Genomic DNA, 14,633 nt, shown 5'->3' on the forward strand with positions numbered 1-14,633 from the left:
CTTAAAAATTCTGTTTTTCCAATGTTTTATTTCATCATTTTAACATCTTTCTTTAGTTCTCAGTATGCCATTTCAGGGCTTGATATTATTGGATTTGTTTTTCCAATAGTTGTAGAATTAGTGATGGCTCCAGTTCTTTCTCCCTTGCCTGTATTCACACCCTTGGCCATCTCATTGCAAGTGACTGGAGTGACGGCCTATCCCTCAACACTGGGCTCAGCCAGCTGACTTGCTTTGGCTAATGGGATGTTAGCTGACCTGACACAAGTGAAGTCTTGGAAAACGGCATCTGTGGCTGACACCTTGGACATCACCATGAGAATATCTTTGGGCTAGCCTACTGGAGGATGTGAGAAATGACCCTGGTCATGCCTAGTCACCTGGATCAGGTAATGGCCAGCTGACCCCCAGCTGTGTGAACTGGTCCAGTGGGGATCGGCAGAACTGCTAAGCCAATCGTCAAGTCACCCCAGATGCATGAGTAATGAACACAAAATTCTCTGCCAGTGAGGGTCTGTGACTGTTTTGCATTGTTATAGTCACAATAGATAAGGACACATTCCCCAAGTCCTATTTCTAAGCAACTTCCCTTCACGTATATAACATTTTTTTTAATTAAGCAGACTGTAAATGTAGAACAGTTTAGAACAAAAAGATAAAGACACCATTTGTTCAAATTTTGCAACTATACCAGGAATCTCCTGCATTGTTGATAGTGAATGAGAAAAAGTCTTATACCCACCTTATTTGAGGATGGATTTTTTAATACTGTCAGAACTTTTATTAGGAGGGCTTCTATAGCCAGAAAGAGAGTTTGATGCTTTTCTGATTTACATAAATTTAGGTAAGTGTCTTAAAGAAAAGTGGAGTTCCACTAATAGTTTGAAGTGGAGTTAGGTGATACAGTAACGAGGCAGTGGTTCTCAACCCTGGCTGCATAGTAGAGGCACTGGGGGAGAGTTCCAAAAATACCCATGCCCAGGCCTCATCCCAGACCAATGGCATTGCCATTTCCGGAAATGAGGCCCAAGTTTATACATTGTTTAGCAGCTCTCCCGGCTTTCTAATGTATGGCCCTGGCTGGCAGATGTTTCCCTAAGAGGAGTGATTACATTATATGGGAGATAATGCTAAACATTTCAGTCTGACCTAAAAAAATAGGCTTCTTACAAAAAAGGTAGCGTTTGGTCAATTCTATAATGATGAGGTACAGAACAGAATGGTTGTAAAACATGAAATATACAGACACTTACTGGAAGGCCTTGTCTTCCAGCATAGGTTAGGAGTTCACTATCTTATGAACACATTGTCTGTATGTGTTTTTTTTTTTAAGTTTTTATCTAAATTCCAGTTAGTTAACATACAGTGTAATTAATTTCAGGTGTACAATATAGTGATTCAGCACTTCCATACATCACTCGGCGCTCATGACCAGTACATTCCTTAATGCCCACTATCTATTTCACCCACCTCCCCACCTCCCCCTGGTAACCATTAGTTTGTTCTCTATATAGTTAAGAGTCTGTTTCTTGGTTTGCCTCTCTCTCTCTATTTTTTCCCTTTTGTTCATTTGTTTCATTTCTTAATTTCCACGTGTGAGTGAATTCCATGTCTTTCTCTGACAGACTTATTTCGCTTAGCAGAATACTCTCTAGCTCCATCCACATCATTGCAAATGGCAAGATTTCATTCTTTTTTTGGCTAAGTAATATTCCACTGTGTGTGTGCATCTGCCAATTTGTTAATTGGATTATTCCTTTTTGGGGTGTTGAGTTCCAGAAGTTCTTTTTATATTTTGGAAACTAACCCCGTATCAAATATGTCATTTGAAAATATCTTCTCCTATTCTGTAGGTTGCCTTTTAGTTTTGTTGACTGTTCCCTTCCCTGTGCAGAAGGTTTTATTTTGATAAAGTCACAATAGTTTATTTTTGCTTTTGTTTCCCTTGCTCAGGAGACATATCTAAAAAGAAGTTGCTATGGCCGCTATCAAAGATGTTACTGCCTGTGTTCTCCTCTAGGATTTTAATAGTTTTGTCTCATATTTAGGTCTTTAATCTATTTTGAATTTATGTTTGTGTATGGTGTAAGAAAGTGGTTCAGTTTCATTCTTCTGCATGTGGCTGTCAGTTTTCCTAGCAACATTTGTTGAAGAGACCCTTTTTCTCTCTCTTTTTTTAATGTTTATTTTTTTTGAGAGAGACACAGAATGTGAGTGGGAGAGGGGCAGAGAGAGGGAGACACAGAATTTGAAGCAGGCTCCAGGCTCCGAGCTGTTAGCACAGAGCCTGACTCAGGGCTCAAACTCAGTAACTGTGAGATCATGACCTGAGGCAAAGTTGGGCGCTTAACCAACTGAACCACCCAGGCTCCCAAGACACTCTTTTTCCCATCGTATATTGTTTCCTGCTTTGCCAAAGTTTAATTGACCATATAGTTATGGGTTCATTTCTGGGTTTTCTATTCTGTTCACACAAAATAGACCTATGTGTCTATTTTGTTTTGCATTGATTTATTTACTTTGACAGACAGAGAGAGAGAGGGAGGGAGGGAGGGAGAAAGACAATCCCAAGCAGGCTCCATGCCATCAGTGCAGAGCCCAACATGGGGCCTGAACCCGTGAATTGTGAGATCATGACCTGAGCCAAAACCAAGAGTCAAACTCTTCACCAACTGAGCCACTGAGGCGTCCCCTGTGTGTCTATTCTTGTGCCAGTACCATACTGTCTTGATGATTATAGCTTTGTAATGTAACTTGAAGTCTAGAATTGTGATGCCTCCAGCTTGGTTTTCTTTCCAAAGTTGCTTTGGCTATTCAGGGGTCTTTTGTGGTTCCATACAGATTTTAGGACTGTTTGTTTTAATTCTGTGAAAAATGTTGATATTTTGATAGGGATTGCATTAAATGTGTAGATTACTTTGGGTAGTATAGACATTTTAACAATATTTGTTCTTCCAACCCATAAACATGGAATGTCTTTCCATTTCTTTGCATCATCTTGAATTTCTTTCATCAGTGTTTTACAGTTTCAGAGTAAAGGTCTTTATTTCACTTCTTTGATTAAGTTTCTTCCTAGGTATCTTGTTTTTGGTGCAATTGTAACTGGGATTGATTCTTTAATTTCTTTCTGCTGTCAGCATGTGTTTGCATCTAACCATTTCTACCTTTCTTATTCAGTGTAGCACAAAGTTTAACAATCTCTTAATTTTCTAAAGCTTTTCGTTAACCATTGCTGCTTGAGCCCTTTAGTCTCTGCTTCCCCTAAGCATATACTAACAAGAACTGAAACACAGGAAAGTCTAGCACCTCTAGAAATCAAGAGCTGCAACGGAGATGATGGGTTTGGAAGAGTAGTTATGACTTCTGCTTCCACAGCAGGTTGAGCTGCTGTTTGAATACTTTGAGTGGTAATGTTACTTGCTAGGATAAGAATCCTAGCTCTAAATTCTGATAGACTTGGATTCAAAATCTGGTTTTGTCACTTACTAATTTTAGGTTCATCATTTTAAAAATGGGGACAGTAATGGTCACTTGCTCATGAGGTTGTTGGTTGTATTAAATAATATAATGCAGAAAAGCGTCCCTCACAGTGCTTAGCACATGGTAGTACTCAATAAAGGATGATAATAGTTGTTTTAATTACTATTATAATGTAATTGATTCTATTTTATACCATTGAGCAGCTCTGTATGATATTTAGGTCATTATATATTTTCTCAGAACTTCTGACGTTTTGGGAGTTAGGATTTCAACATCTGAATTTGGGGCAAGGGCACAATTAAGCCCATAACACAAAGCTTCAGAATCTTCTCCCAGAGTTGGAATCCAGAGCACAGTGACCAAAGACAGAACATGGCAAAGCTGATTCACTATGGAAGGGTGTCTTGGAGGGTCTTTCCATCAGTACCCAGGACTGCCCTGACTTGACTTCTGTCTTTCATGAGACCTGGTCCTTCGCTTTCTCTTCTTTTCTATGAGTATCCCCCATTTCACTATGATACATTCATTTCTTTCCCCTTTAAGCTAGCCAGAGTCAATTTCTATTGTTTGCAATAAGAAAATCCCTCTGACACATATCCCTAAGTCTGTTCCCAAACGTGGACTCTAGACAACTTGTGCTGAAAGCTGACATCACCCATTGGAAGTCCTTGCTACCAGAACCGACAAATTCCCAATGTGAGATGGACCTAAATAAAACTCCCTATTTGTGTATGTGTGCCCATAGATCTTTTGCTTTACAATTGTATTAAATTATTTGTATGCTTAATAGTAACCGGTTCAAACAATATGTGCTGTGAAAGGATTAGGAGAAAGTGCTCAATTTTTTTTTTTTAATTCTGTTGATCACTGAAACCCTTTAATTTTTTTGGTTTAGTTAATAATTGTGAAAGCTCGCATGATGAAGACCAGGAAAAAAGTTGGGTTATGGAAAAGTTAAGCTGATGGAGCACAAGCTTTGTATGCAGGAAAGGTGCTGCTTGGGGAAAAAAAAAAGTTTCGACTGAAAGTCAAACCCAGAATGCTTGATTCACTGAGTAGTAACTCTGACAGAGGCTACTATTTATACTCGGTGTCCACCCCCCCTCTCGTCTTTTTATGGTATTAGACTATTTTAGCTGGGCACGTGGCTACCCAGCATAAAGGCGACAGTCCCTAGCCTCTCTTGAAGCTAGGTGTGGTCACATGACTATACTCTATTGGATGGGATACATGTACAGGCATATTGGTAGCTTTTAATTTGCATTCTGCCCTTCCCTTTAATCCCTTGCCATGGCTAATTATGGATCTAATAGGCTCTCTTAGATTATGTAGGTAAGGGCAACACTCCAGAACAACACTCTGCCAAGAGAGGAGAATGGCCATCTGCTGATTTTATGGGACAGACCCTTGGTACCAGCTTGGATATTTGTGTGGTAGAGAAAAATAAGCTTCTCTCTTGTTTCAGATTCTGTATTTGGGTTTAACCTGAAGCAGTATCTATGTCCTATCTGATATAGTGGCCATGAATATGCTTTCTATTCTTGATTAAAATATTGGGGTAATAGTGGAAAATGGGAATATAAATGAATTGGAACCATTGGTAATGAGTTGTATCCAGTGTGCTCACTGAACAATGAACATGTATGATATTCAGTTTTATCTCACGTGTTTAAAGTGAGAGGAAGGCCCTCAACTTCAATAAGAAACGTTATATTATGGGTGTCTTTGGGTGGCTCAGTCAGTTGGGCACCTGACTCTTGGTGTCAGCTCAGGTCTTGATCTCAGGGTTGTGAGTTCAGGCCCCACATTCAGTGAGGCTCCCCCCTTCACTAGGCGTGGGGCCTATTAAAAAAAAAGAAATGTCATAGTATGTATTTCAATTTCTCTTAAAAATGTCCGTGAAGATCGTTTCCGTGATTTCAAGAGGTTTGCCAAAGTAGCATGTATGCAGTAGAGTGGGTTTTGTTAATGGCCTGATCCTATCACTTCAGAGCCAAAAATAATTTTTTAATGTTGAAGAGAAGAAAAGAGAATTTCTTACAAAAATCAAACTGTGGTGCAAACAGCTCTATCACTGTGTGTATAACTCCTTTCAAATACCACATACTCCATTTTCTTCCGTCTTTAGGGGAAAAAAAATAATGACATCATATTGGGTACATTAGAAAACCACATACATATGCTATAACAGAAGTGGGAATGCTTTCCAGAGTCAAATGGAACCAAAGAATGGAAACCATTTGCCCCTAACTTCCAATTCAAAGCACACAACGGTCCAGCTTTTGAGTGTGGTATGTTCCTTGATTTAGTCTTTGACAGAATGCTGAAAGTAGTCCTCAATTGGAAGTTTCTCCATAGTTTCAATCCAAATATCCAGAACCATTTGTCAGAGCCAATAAAACATTTTCTGCCAGTTCTGATGACCTACAATTGTGGTTAGCATTTTCTTATCTAGTAGATTAAAAAATTAAAAATAAAACCGTTTGAACATGGGGCCTAATCTAACACTTTAGCTATCCATTTTTGTGATTGATGTAGATTTTTGGCAAAAAGATTGCAAATGTTAAAATCTTTCTAACAATTACATATTTTCTCTTTAATATTCTCATGAATCCTTTTTTTAAAATTACCTAACATGGATGGTCCCTATGTACATCCAGTGTCCAATCAGAGGACCTTGTGTTCCAAAAGTTAAAGAAAAACTAGTTTTCTTCAGAGTTCACACTTTCAAATTCCTTAGAGTTGAGACTCTTAACTGGGGTCTATGAGGGAACTTACGAGTCTGTGAGTTCACTCACTGAGATGACAGTCACAATTTTGATGACACAGATCTATAGCTTTCAACAGATACACACAAGCATTCATAACCCCAAATAGATTAAGAGCCTATCACATATTGGATAATAGATATGAAATCAGAGTTTAAAATAACCTAGCTTTATACCATTAAAAGATTAAAACAGCTTAATCCTTGGGGCACCTGAGTGGCTCAGTCATTTAAGCTTCTGACTCTTGGTTTCAGCTCAGGTCCCGATCTCACGGTTTTGTGGGTTGAAGCCCCACATGGGGCTGTGGGCTGAAGGTGCAGAGCCTGCTTGGGAATCTGTCTCCTGCTCTCTGCCCCTCCCCCATTCATGCTGTCTCTGTCTCTCTCAAAATAAATAAATAAACCTAAAAAAAAATAAAACAGCTTAATCCTTTTGGAATGACAAAAGCAGAACATCTATTGCAACAGCCCATGGTTTTCAAAACCTTGTTATTTTTCCTCAGTTGTAAAAAGTCTTGCTTGCTCTCTGTGATACTGCAGCCAGAGCCTTACAGTGACTGCTTAACGGAGAATATAACTCAAGATTGGAATAAGAGGTTAGTGTTTACTGCATCACTTTCAAAGTCCAGCTGTAAATATACCATAGTTGAGAAGTGGGGCAGTATAATCTCTTCAAGCTTGAAAAAACAGTGAGGCATAGCCAAATACTTTGAACTGTTTGCTTGTTTAAGAAGAAATCTATTTCAAGATTTGATTACCACTAACTCAGACAACTTTTTCATCACTAAGTCCTTTCAATTCCATATCATGTGTTTCAAATTTTGTCTGCATAACTTATTTTTGTTCTACTTTTCTGTCAAAAACAATGTGGAAATCCCAGGTTATATAATTGAGGACTTGGAGAGGCAATATACATCTAGCCAACCAAAATAAAATGAAAGCTATTATCATGAAACATGCTTAGGGAAGTCTATCCTTTTTTCGGTTAAGAGTGCCAACATTTGTGATCTTAGAATGGAGTTAAAGGAAACTAGGTTTTCCTTAATGCAACCATGTGCAAAATCATTCTTTACTATAACAGATGATCCATAAAAATACTTGTGCATTTTTTAGATACCCATGAGAACAAATCAATTTTAAGTAAAAATAATAATGAATTATTTTTATAATATACCTGGAAGCGGAAATCATTCTGTTCATCTCCCTTATTTGGGTTCATTACCATACCCATTTGACATGTCAAGTGAAAACCTCTCTGCAAACCCTCTCGGTATGTAGAGCAGGTACTGAAGTGCTAATTTCTTTCTTCCTCCTTAGTTCTATCAGGTTGATCATGCAGTTCTTTTCGAGTTACTGTTAGAAGGGAAATGTTGCATGGCTTTGAGCTAATGTCTCTTCTGTCTGTAGATTTTTTTTTATTAAAAAAAATTTTTTTTCAACGTTTATTTATTTTTGGGACACAGGGAGACAGAGCATGAACGGGGGAGGGGCAGAGAGAGAGGGAGACACAGAATCGGAAACAGGCTCCAGACTCTGAGCCATCAGCCCAGAACCTGACGCGGGGCTCGAACTCCCGGACCGCGAGATTGTGACCTGGCTGAAGTCGGACGCTTAACCGACTGCGCCACCCCGGCGCCCCTCTGTCTGTAGATTTTTAAATTCATATGCGGATGTTCTAGGCAGAGGAGGTTACCAACGTGCAGAGTTGTAAGAGTCCATGAGGACATAAGGCAATACTTGGGCAATTTAGATTTCTTCGTGGAGGGGCTCAGAGGGGAGTAGGAGACTCTTCGGATAGCCACCTGATAGAATAAGGAAAACATTCCTCTGTGAGGTGGCAGTGCAGAAAGGCTGACCATTACCGAACTGGCTATTGTATAAAATTGCCACAAAAATGCTTAATAAAGAGAAAATGAACAGCATATGGACTCTGGTCCATGAAAACACTTCATGAAAACACTCAGGGAAAGAAAGAACAAAGAGCAATCTTTCCAATGTATATGGAAGAAGTAAGATGTTTTCCTAAATTTTTCTATCACTGTCAGCATTTTGGATGGAAATATGCTGTAGGAAAAAGATTAGCTCCAGTTTGCTCAGAAAGAATTTTCCCTGCAAATAATCCTGTGTGTTTTTAATATGTCGGGTTTACATTGCCAATCAGTTCTATTTGGTAATTTTCAATATGATTTCTTTTTAACCCATGAATTATTTAGAAGTGGGTTTTAAAATTTCTGAATTTATCGATTTCTTGGCTCTCTTTAGCTACTGATTGCATTTGTAATTTTATTGCAGTGCTTTTTGTTGAGCTGGGCTTTGCGGTCAAGTATTGATCAGCTTTTGAAAATGTTCAATGTGTGCTTGAAATTAATATGTTTATAAAATATTTATCTGTAGGATCCTATACATACACAGCATACATATATAACACATATATATCAGTTATGTCAGGCTTAATAAGTCTGTGCTCAGATTGTCTCAATTTCGACTTTATTTTGATCTACTTAAACTGTCTTTGAGAAAGGTATGTTAACATTTTTCCACTCTGATCTATAATTGTAAATTGTTACCCACTCCACTGTCCTCTTGCCCCCCTGTTTTTCTGCTTATTTTTTGTTGCATGTATTTTGAGGATGTTTTTAGGTGGATACAGAATCAGAATAATTAGGTCTTCCTGGTGAATTTATCATTAAGTAGCTCTTGATCCTTAATAATGCTTTTTTCCCCCCTTAGATCTGTTTAGTATATATTAGCTTTTCTTTGGTCATTATGTATCTGGTGTTGTGATCATCACTGGTTGTCCAGCCAGAATCCATTTATCCTTCTTCCAATAGAACCTCAGTTTGTTCAGATAGCCACCTCTGTCTCACACAGCTAAGTGTCTCAGGTGAAGGCTTGATTGGTCTAAGGGTGAGTGCGTTCTGTTTTTCAATTGATTGATTGTAGGGCATGAGATCCAGTGCTGGCCAAAATGAAGTGTGAGGGTAAATGGGGGGAGGCTTTGGGAAAATTTTCTTCTTCTGAGCAAGAGCCATGGTCTCTTTTTCCCACCTGGATCTTGCTGTTTCTGGTATGGCACCCAGAACTGCTGCTACCATCTTGTTACAAGCCTAAAAACCAACACAGGGATGTAAGAGCAGAGAGATGGAAAGGACCTGGGTCCTTCATGCAACCATTTGGCTAATTCCTTTTTGCATACCCTTTTAATTTTTTTCCCATTTTCCGTATTTATCATTGAAAAATCAAGTACACACTAACTATAGATTTATTATTTAAATACATCCTATAAGAATATAATTATACCTATCATTCCTGCATTATTATTTATTATTCTTATTTAAATGTTTTGCTTAATAAATACCTTACTTAGGATTCAGTTTAGCTTACAATGCCCAAGAAAAGCTATTGTTTTAGTTTTTATTTGCAACAGAAGTTAAGCATTTCTGCAATTTCTGTGTAAGGTAGTGCACACACATTACCAGATTTGCAGATGGAAGATTTCCAACTGTTTTTCCTAGGTGGAAATGTAAGGAAATAAAAATTGATACTGCATTATTAACGTACTTTAATATATATGTACATATGACTTTAGGGTGTAATGTGGATGTCTCCCAAATGAATTGATGGCTTTATTATCTACTGCTTAAATATGTAACAATACTACAGGGACTCCACAAACTGTGGCAGGTTTGTGGCAGGTTAATCTGAAATTATAGTAAAATCTCAAGATTTACTCTATGGGGTTTAACGTAAAATCAGAGAGATATGTGTGCAATAATATTATACGTGAATTTGAAGCATTTAATTGAAGAAACAATTTTATGGAAACATAAATGAGAAAACCTATCTATCATTTTTCTATCACCCATCTATCATCTATTATTCAGTGAAAAAAAGTAGAAAAACCCACAGACATTTCATGCTATTTGATGTGGGTCTTGAGGCTTCAAAAGAAGAACAGTATGAAAAAGAATGAGGACATGGCTCAGTTTCTCTCTCTGTCTTCTTACCATGTCAGCAATATTCTTCTTGTGTTATTTTAGTTGAACTGCTATTACTTCTATGCTAATAATTTCTATATTCTTAGCTCTGGCCTCAAGCTCTAATTTTAGAATTATAAATTATAATTTAAATTTCCACCTGAAAGTTTCATTTTCATCTTAAAATAAAAACATCTAAAATATGACTGATCATGTTATTCCACAGCTAAGATCATCTACCCACATTCTAAATCTCTTCATCTTAGCAGTATTTTCTCATTCCTGGAACTGAAAAATTAAGATTAGCTTTTGGTTCTCTCTCAATATGATCACTCTTATCCAGTTAAACACTGAGGTTTTTGAATGTGTCCTAGAAATATTTCTTGAAATGTTGCTGCCTTTCTTCAACTCCCTAGAATACCTCCTTATTCACTATAAACTTAATGCAGTTGCTTCAAATATGGTCAAATACACGGTCCATTTCTGTTGCAATGCAATTAACATATCACTATCAAATTTATCTCCTGGAATCTGTTTAATTTTACTTATGCCTTTTTAACGAGTCAATAACTTATCCACAAAATAACTATTTGTGTAATTATGTTCCTTTTTTTCTGAAGTGGTGTCCTTTTAATTTTTATGCATCACTTTTCTTTTAGTGCCTCATATCACCTGAATAAAGTTGAATTGCTTCAGACCTGAATGCAGGTTTGTTTGTATTTTTTTTTAAACTTCTTAAGAGGTACATTCATCCATTTACATTCATTTAATAATATATTTGCTTGTCTGTCACCTTATTTTGCTGTTTTCAATTTCTTTATGATTTCTTTTGCTTTTTAGTCTTTTCTTATATGCACTTGGTTTTACTTTTTTCCTTATAGTTTTTGGAAATTATAATCTTTTTCTCATTCTGCAAGCAGGTGTCTTTAAAAATTAGAAAAATTCGTGATGTTCAATGCCAGTTTTGTAAAAGCAAAGATTGATGCAATTAAATGGTAGCAAGAATGAAATAAATCATTATACATACAAATACCGAGATGTTTATAAGCAATTGAAGTGGCAATATTGACATTCACCTGGAAAAAAATTTTAAGACATAGTAATAAAAAGCATTTACAAAACTCTATGTACAGTTGACCTTCCGTGACTTCCTATAGTTTGTTACTATTCCTGTTATATTTAGCAGAAATTCTATTACATTTCTGTTCTATTTAGCAGATATTCTATTACATTTCTGGCATGTAAATGCCACTTTTCCTGGTTTCCACAGCTAGCTCGTTGGCCGGAGTGATGGTATAAGAATTAGGGTGTCTAATTTACATTTACTGTGACTCCTTTTTTTCCTTTAATGTTGTTTCATTCATTCATTCCTTCAATAAATATTAATGACTACCTACTAAATGCCAGGTATTTAAGTCTAACTGTAGGGCTAAATAATTAAGCTTAACTGAAGATTACATAATCTATAAACCAAAAACAAAAGGAAGAGGCTGGAAGATAGAGAGTTTAGTAATAAAAGCACAATAGGGTAGCTTGACTATGAATGAATGGTAAAGTCTCTCATTCATGCATATGCTGTGTTCCAACTGAGTCAGAAGGGTAGTAATCCGAAGAGAGTGCAAGGAAAGTTAGAGATTAATAAATCTGAAGTTATTTTTTTATTAAAAATTTTTAAATGTTTATTTATTTGAGAGAGAGAGAGAGAGAGAGAGAGAGAGAGAGAGAGAGATTGAATGGGGGAGGGGCAGAGCGAGAGGGAGACACAGAATCAGAAGCAGGCTCCAGCTCTGAGCTGTCAGCAGAGAGCCTGATGTGGGGCTCAAACTCAGGAACCAGAGATCAAGACCTGAGCTGAAGTTGGATGCTTAAGCGACTGAGCCACCCACACACCCCTGACGTTATTTTTAAGGTGTGAATCTTACTCTGTGACTTACCAGGAAAATCCTGCCACGTCAATACCTCAGAAAACCAATCGCCTTATTTATTATATGTGCCTCAGTTTCCTCTGTAAAATGGGCTAAAAATAATACCAACCCTTTGAGGTCTAGTCTAAGGACTGAGTAAACACAGGTAAAATGGGGTGATAATGATATTACTATTGTATATTATAATGATATTATATATTACTATATTAATAAATTATATTACATAATATATTAATATGCCAGGCACTGTTGTACTTACTTTTCATATGTTAACTCTTTTAATCCTCATGTTACCCTATGAAGTCAGTGTGATTATTCTTATTTTGCAGATGAGGTTTAGAGGCCTACTCTAAACATTTTCCCTAAGAAATAAAAATTTTTTTTCTAGAAATTTCAAGGACATCAAGACTAGTAATTATAGGAAAAGACTGAAATTATCCTTTTTTAAGAGCCCAAATTACTGTTAATTTAAGAATAAATGTATCACACATATTTTTATTTTTTGTTTCCCATTTTTATTTAAATTCTAGTTAGTTAATATATAGTGTAGTAATATACTACACTATATTAATATATAGTATATATATATACTATATACTATATTAATATATAGTATATAGTATATATATAATATATATATTATATATATATAGTATATAGTATATATATAATATATATATATAATATATATATATAATATATAATATATATTATACTATATTAATATATAGTAATGGTTTCAGGAGTATAATTTAGTGTTTCATCACTTACATATAATACCCAGTGCTCATCACAACAAGTTCCCTCCTTAATATCCATCACACATCACTTAATACCCAGCTCGCTTCATAATAAAGCTGAAAACATTTTCAATACAAACAGTTGTCCTGTCTGTAATTATCGTCTAAATAAATTCTATTTTCATTTCAATGAAATGTAAGGCATGTTCCCACGCACAAGAATGTTTGGCTCTTTGGAAGACCCTTTGTGAGAGATGGGATTCATACCCCCACACGTTTAGTGGCACAATTACTGAAAAGTAGACGGCTTTATAGCACTCATTACACTTTCTAATACACAGAACCGTTGCTTGCCTTTAAGGCAGAAGTGGGAGAGATCCAAGCTAAGGTTTACCCCCTGAGAGTGTTCTCTAACCTGCCATGGTTTGTTACATGATGGCCTTCTTACTATTTGTCTATGTATTCACCCAAACCAGAGCAGACTAGTAAAGGACAGTTTATTCCTGCTACTGTCCTATTGTCTGCACTACCTGAGGCAGGCATTTCACTGGCTCCCTCCACTGCACACCTCTCCACTGAGTACCAGCTATGTGGGTTGGGTGAGACGGAGCCCCCATGTTGTCTCCATAGGACCCAAGGAAATCATCATAAATCCATCCCCTTAACTTGGTTCCTCAGGAATGGATACACTTAGGCCTAAGGCAATCTATGTTGTCATTACCTGAGTCAGTTAAATCAGCAGGAAGCCCAGTTTGCTCAGTGGCTTAAGAAAGTGAAACTCCTCTGAACAGAGCAGTGTGAAGATGTGATGTTTGGAATTGCTGCAGCTGTTTTGCCACCATGAGGGAACCCAGCTGAATAAAGCCAACATACAGTAGAGGGGACAGCCAACATAATTTCACACGGTAAAATTCAAACCTTAATGAAAGTTTACTCAAAGATCACTCTACCTTTGGACTTTTGGTTATATGGACCAATAAATTCCCTTTATTTTGAATGCCATTTTGAGTTAGGGTTTCTGCTATGCAACTAACTGCATCTTAATCGGTGCTTATTGTGGTGCCAGGCAACAGGCTTGCAGAGAAATGTATGAAATCCAGGGCTGGTTATTTAGCCAAATGGAAACAGTCAATAATACCTTGGTTTTTATGACTGCAGCTGATTAACTGCTTCCTGATGTCTTTTGTGTCTACCCTACGTTGTATTATCTTTCTCACTTTTGATGTGGTCCCTACACATTTGTGCCCCTTCTTTTTGTTCATCCTTGGTGATCTGGCTGGACGTCTTTCCTTGGTTCTCCAAATTGCCTTTCAGAACTTTGCACAGTTCTGCTTTGCCAATTTGGCAAGCTGTTCCCTATCCTGCACTTCCCATATAGTTTGTTCACCTGCCAAAATTGTTTGTTTAAAGAGCATCCAGCTCTTCTGGACTCCTTTCTTCCCATCAGGTCGTGCTTGCTTTTTTTCTTTCTTTCTTCTTTTCTTTTCTTTTTTTTTTTTTTTTTTTTTTGCCAGTGCCCTACACTTGCTGAAATTTGCTTTCCCAGAACTGATTATTTTTCCCTCATCAGCTTCTTTCCTTTTCCTTAGGAAAGGAATTTTTTTTTTATTACTTTTACAGAAGTTTCAATTCTCTTTTAGGTCTTTATTGACTCTGCCCTTATTGAAAATTGAATTAAAAAAAGATTTTTGCCTTCTGATGCATTTTGTAACAACTAATTATCTCCAGTGTATTTTTAAATCTA

General features: G+C 36.9%; 1 protein-coding gene across 2 annotated transcripts in view; it reads left to right on the forward strand.

Annotated features, from left to right (window-relative positions):
* LOC123386477 overlaps positions 1-14,633 on the forward strand; it is a 99,337-nt gene that overhangs the window by 43,721 nt on the left and 40,983 nt on the right. The gene's annotated exons all lie outside the window — the stretch shown is intronic.

The sequence above is a fragment of the Felis catus genome, chromosome B4 (genome assembly GCF_018350175.1).
Source record: "Felis catus isolate Fca126 chromosome B4, F.catus_Fca126_mat1.0, whole genome shotgun sequence".
NCBI lineage: Eukaryota > Metazoa > Chordata > Mammalia > Carnivora > Felidae > Felis > Felis catus.